The sequence below is a fragment of the Carlito syrichta genome, unplaced genomic scaffold (genome assembly GCF_000164805.1).
Source record: "Carlito syrichta isolate Samal-C Ts95f unplaced genomic scaffold, Tarsius_syrichta-2.0.1 Scaffold55016, whole genome shotgun sequence".
Classification (NCBI taxonomy): domain Eukaryota; kingdom Metazoa; phylum Chordata; class Mammalia; order Primates; family Tarsiidae; genus Carlito; species Carlito syrichta.
Window position 1 is genome coordinate 66,964 of NW_006999112.1, and position 6,132 is coordinate 73,095.

A 6,132-nucleotide genomic window follows, 5' to 3' on the forward strand; every position below is an offset into this window, starting at 1 on the left:
CAGCAGCATTGAAAGTTTCCCCTCTATAGCTCCGTTTCTTAAGTGGAGTCAACACCCACTAGACTGGAGGGAAGGAAGTGATTTCCATAATAATTCATTCCTGCACTTTTTAACCAAGTAGGAAGGATGGTGACCAGCTGTTCTGTATCTCCACTAACGGCTGATAAAGAGAGAAAAAAATGTGCATATTATAGCAGGAAGACATCACTGTGTACTGAGAAAAAAAGTGGAAGAGGCTGCTAATCCTAGCTTTTACTTCTAGCGAGTTGTACAATTATGGGTAAGCTGTTTCTCTTCTCTTGAAGTATCTATGAAAGGCTAGAAATGGCTTCGACAGTCTGGAAAGTTCTTTGGAGAATAAATCCTATGCAAGCTTAAATATTTGAGTCTATGTGTTACATAAACTTGATACAAGTGAATGAGAGATGCCCAAATATCAACCCCAGTTTCGATACCAAGAACATAAACATAATATGCCTTAACAGTGCCAAAACAAAATAGGTGCTCAAGAAAGCCTACTTAGATTATCGCAGTGATTACAAGTTTCACATTTTTAATGTATGCTTATCTCAGTTTTGTTTACCCAGAAGCAGATTCTGAGGCAAAAGTGATTTATTAGGAAGTCGTCCCTAGAAAAACTGGTGTGAACATGAGAAAATGGGACATAGAAAGCAAAGAAACCAAACAAGAGGGTAGAAGCAAAGTGTTACCATATATAACTTCAGTTCAGTCCTTCCAAGGATTAAAATTGAAATTCAGGTCATGTTTGAGAACAAGTGGTAGAAAAATCCAACCGAAGAGTGACACAGAAAAAAAAAAAAGTTGCCTTATCAAAATAGTTCTTCCCAGCTTTCATCAGGTAAGATAATTCTGGCAAACTAGAAAGTTTTCAGTTTGGGGATACCTATAGATTATATTATCTCACCAATACTTAGATTATCACAGGAATTATACTCTGAAGGCAACCTCCAACATGGAAGGTTACTATTAGATAAAAGCAAAATGTCAATATCATTGTAGAAGTCCTGAGAACTCAGGGTGCCCTATTTAGTTTCACAAAGCATCAAAGAAAAAAATACTGCCATGTAGCAAATGAAATTATGCTATTCTTCCTTAGTTTCATACCTACATGAACATCTAAAATTCAAACTCTGAGGAATTTAAAATTAATCTAATAAAAAGCTAGTCTGAGTTCATTTTTTTCTTTCTTGATATATCATTTAAAAAATGGCTAAGGTTGGCTAGGCACAGTGGCTCACACCTGTAATTCCAGTACTTTGGAAGGCCAAGGCAGGAGGATTGCTTGAGTCTAGGTATTCAAGACGAACCCGGGCAAACAGGAGCAAGACCTCATTTCTACAAAAAAATCAAAAGTTATCTGGGCACGGTGGCACATACCTGTAGTCTCAGTTACTTGGGAGACTGAGGAGGAAGGGTCACCTGAGTCAAGGAAGTCGAGGTTGGTGAGTCGCGATTGTGCTACTGCACTGCCGCCTGGATAACAGATTAATACCCTGACTCAAAACAAAAACAAAAAACAAGAATGGTTGAGGTAAATGATTCTTTACTTTTTAACAGCATCAATGTATCAAAAATACACTTAAAAGTGATTCCTTGATTTGTGACATTGGACTGCAAGAGTCTTTCCTATAATGTCCAAGGTCAAAAGGCTAACAAAGAATGATGTTCAACTTACATGCCTCATGATGGGAACCCAAGCTCCAATTCATTGAATATAACCCAAAATTTGATTCTGAATCCATTATCTTCACATTTGTTTTAGGGCTTTGAAAAGTATCCCACTCCCCTTTGGTTTTTCCTCATATTCATTTTAAAATTTAACTCTTCGCTTGACTATTGACATAACAGTGGGCTTCCCTAAGACCCTTCAAGAATATCATTAGCAATTTGCTTGAAAAAACAGAAGCAGCAAATAAGTAAGCAAATGAGTGAGTTTGAGTGGCAGGTAAATTCTGAGAGGAGAAAATGCACAAAAAAATTGAAAGCCTCTAGGACTGGCTAGGATATAAAATAATTCTAAGTGGAGGAAGAAGAAAATTTGTAGGGACATCATTTTCAAATGGGTATCATAATTATATTTTTTAAGTTTAATAGTATTACAGTCAAATACATACAAAAATGGCTGTTCTATTTTTAACTTAGGAAACCTACTTATTTTCAGAATATTGGTATCTTCATCCTATAATACAGGGTTAAAAATATTTACCCTTGATGGGTTTTATTAGAAGTAAATAGGTAATGTGCACAAAGTACTTGGTATATTTGGCTCATTCAATAAATAGTCGCTTCTATGTTTATCTCTCAGCCATGGTATAAGTGCTAATGCCTCATCTGATAGGATTTTGTAGCTTTTTAAATTGTCCTATTATAGAATAGTGTAAGAGCGAGGTAGTTGCCTTATTGATCAAAAAGAAGAAACGTTTTAACACACTTGAACAATTGCAGCTCAATGTTTATAAAAGTGAATGTGGCAAAAATTTGAGAACTTAAATAAAGATATTTAAGTAGACAAAAATTCAGCAAAATAAACAGCTGGGATAACTATTATCAAATAAGATACACATTTTTACTTTGTCAAAAACTTGTCACATGAGTTGTTCCTTCAGGAAATGACTGTGGTCGTCATTCCATAGACCCAAAGATCAAAATGATTAGTTATAGCCCAGTAATTATGGCATATAATTATGTCTAATAGCGCTTTCATAGTTTCTCTACTAAGTAATCTTCCAGGTTTGTTCAGTGAGTTCTATGGAATTTAAAACATTGTTTGGTAATAAACAGTGGAAGCATTATTTTTATTAATGTGTGAGAAGGATAAGAGACTGCAATTTGAACATGCATGCAAATATAAAATTTTTCAATATTATTTATAGCTTTCTCTTTTCTTTGCCTTATTAGGCAGTTGGGTCCTAGTAACCCAAAGTTTGCTCAGAATTAGTACTAGTTTGGCAGGACTGAGGTAGAGCAGAATTGCTAAAGGATTTGGGGAGTATTTAGGATTGAGATTTTAAAAAAAGCCTTAGTTGTTGGTGAAGCCAGAGAGACTTGGGAAAAGAAACACGCTGCTTGTGCTGGGAGCTTAGCTATTCTATTTCATATAATCCTCACATCTTTCAGAAGATAAAAGGGATACTCAAGCAGTTAAGTAACTTGCCTGCAGTAAATGGTTGTCAGAATTCACTCCCAGAAGTATCTGACTCCAAAGCCTGTGTTCTTTCCTCCATATCATTCTCTATACTTCCATTATTAAAAGAATTTTTTACTTTAAAATGTATTTAGCTCTGCATTTTTAGATATGTTTGTATCCCAGGAAACCAAATGACAGAGGGTTTGTCTTCTTGAGGGGACTGTTTTATTCTAAGACATCAGAGGAGCACCCTACTCAGATATTACTGTCTTAAGTCTTTGGCAGGAATGCCAAGTTATCTTCCTTTTCCTGAGGCACTGAGGGGCGGAAAACAAAAGGCAGTGGCAGGTTAAACAGAGGCAAGAGAGCCAGAAAAGAGACGGCAAACTGTCAGACGCAGGATAAGACTGGCAAATGAGAAGAAATATGTAGCGAGTGAACAGAAAGCACTGAAGGAACATAAATTGATGCTAATAGGACATACGGAAAAGCAAAGGTATTGGACCTTTGATCCTTTTAAAAAGTCAAATATGTTTTAATTATTTGTGGGAGAAAATTGTAGAACAATCCCTCAGTGACTGTGAGTGAGTTGTGTCTCACTTGCCTGAGATAATTGGCTTACATTGATGTATGAATATTTAACATATTACCACAAGGCATTCCCCCACTGCATGTATTTTACACTAACTGAAAAAAGTCAGCACAAAATGACTGCATTAGGAATCTTTTTTCTTTCTTTCTTTTCTTCCTTCCTTTTTTTTTTTTTTTTTTTTTTTACCATAATGTTACTTAACCAAACAGTTTAGGACTCAGTCACTTAAAACAATACACATTTATGTAATTCACAAGTCTGTGGGTTAATCGGATCATTTTGCTTATCCAAATCTGTGGGAATTGTTCTTATATTATGAAGGATGACTGGCTTTTGACTAATCTAGCATGGCCTTGTATAGAATGAGTGCTGTAACTTGTCTCTGTTCCTCTGTCTTTCATTCTCAAGCAGGAATGCTCTCCTGGTAAGGGCAGAGTACAGAAGCAGGCAATCCTCCCCTATTCCTACTATGCACTTTCCAAGTTTCCACTTGTGCCATGTTTACTAACATCCCGTTGGCCAAAATAAGTCACAAGACCAGTACCAGATCCAGATGGAAGAGCTCTTCAGAGATACTTGGCAAAGAAAGGCAGGCAGAAGAAGGTATTTTGGACCTTTGTCCATACATTGTAACTATCTATGGAGGCTGAAATAAATTGTAGCAGCAAAACACACATACTTAGGGGAGAAATATGCAAACCAAGTATTTAGCCAAAATGAAGTCATAACCTGCACAACTACATTGGTTCTAATAGCAGAAGGAATAGAATTGCCTTTTGTTTGTTTTTTCTTAATGGAAAAAGGGAAGGGGACTGGGTAGCTCTGTCTTTAAACAAGTCACTACACTGATATTTATTATGGTTGTTGACATAGTTCGACTCTTTTCTATCATTATATAGTCTGCCTTTTATTTAATGTTATTATTGCGATTCATTTTCTTTCTTCGATCAACTTTTTAATTTTTATGTTTTAATTCTATTTTAAATTCAGGAGGTATACGTGCAGGTTTGTTTACATGGGCATATTGCATAATGGTGAGACTTTGGTTTCTAGTGAAGCCATCACTCAGTGAATATTATACCCAATAGGTAGCTTTTCAACTACTTACTCCCACTCTCCTCACTTTTGGAGTCTCTACTATTTCCAGCTTTATGTCCACGTGTACCCAATGTTTAACTCCCACTTATAAGCGAGAACATGCAGTATTGGATTTTCAGTATCTGAGTTATGATGGCCGCTAGCTCCATTCTTGTTGCTGTGAAGAATATGATTTAATTTCATTTTGTTTTTTTTTTTGGCTGCATAGTATTTTGTGATGTGCATATACCACATTTTTTAATCCAATCAACCACTGAAGGACACTTAGGTTGCTTTTATGACTGCCTACGACTGCGATTACCATAAGAATGCAGGTGTCTTTTTGATAATTTTTTTTTTCTTCCTTTGAGTAGATACCAGTGGCGGGATTCTGGGTCAAACGGTAGTTTTAAATCTTTAAGAAATCTCCATAATGCTTTCCATAGCGGTGGGACTAATTTACATTCCCACCAACAGCATATAAAAGTTTCTTTTTCTCCATGTCCTCACTAACATCTGTTATTTTTTCTCAGTTTTGGAAGGAATACATTGTATATTTTCACTAACTACCTAAAAACTTTCAACAAACATGCTTAACTTAATATTTTAACCAATGTAGAATTAAACAAACTACATGCTGCTTCTTAAAAGTCTACTTCAGTATTCTTAACATTTAAAAAGTTTTTGTTTTTAGCCAATATTGTGTTATGTGTTTTCTTAAACTCTCCTGCTTAAAGTGTTTGAATAGTTTTCAATCATATTAATCATTTTAAATATATTTTTTAAATTTTTGAAGAAGAAATTGTGAATATGGTTAAAAGAAGACATGGATTTTTTATAAAATTTTAAAAGTTTCAAAATCTGTGTAGTGAAAAGCCTGTTCTTCCTTCCATTCTGCCATAGAATCCAAATCCCCATTGGAAGAGAACACCTTAGCATTTATGTATGTTCCTATGTATTTTATACAAATATTTATATGCATACATATTAATATCTTCATACACATATTTGTATGTTTATTGACTAATAAAATATATTAACCATTTTTGCAATGTAAACAGAATATAACTTTTTATTTTAACATTTGTTTTTGGTCTCTATTTATATATGCTTTATAATGCATAAACTTTAAATAGAAAAATTAATTTAGAAACAATAATAATTTCTGAAATTTGTATATTTAGAAATGCCTTACCCATTTTCAAGTGATTTTTTTAAATTTCTATGTTTTCTTCCAGCAAATTTGCTGTTTATATATATTTAAATATTTGATCGTCTGAATTTTTCTTGGTGTAAAATATAAGATAGTGATCCA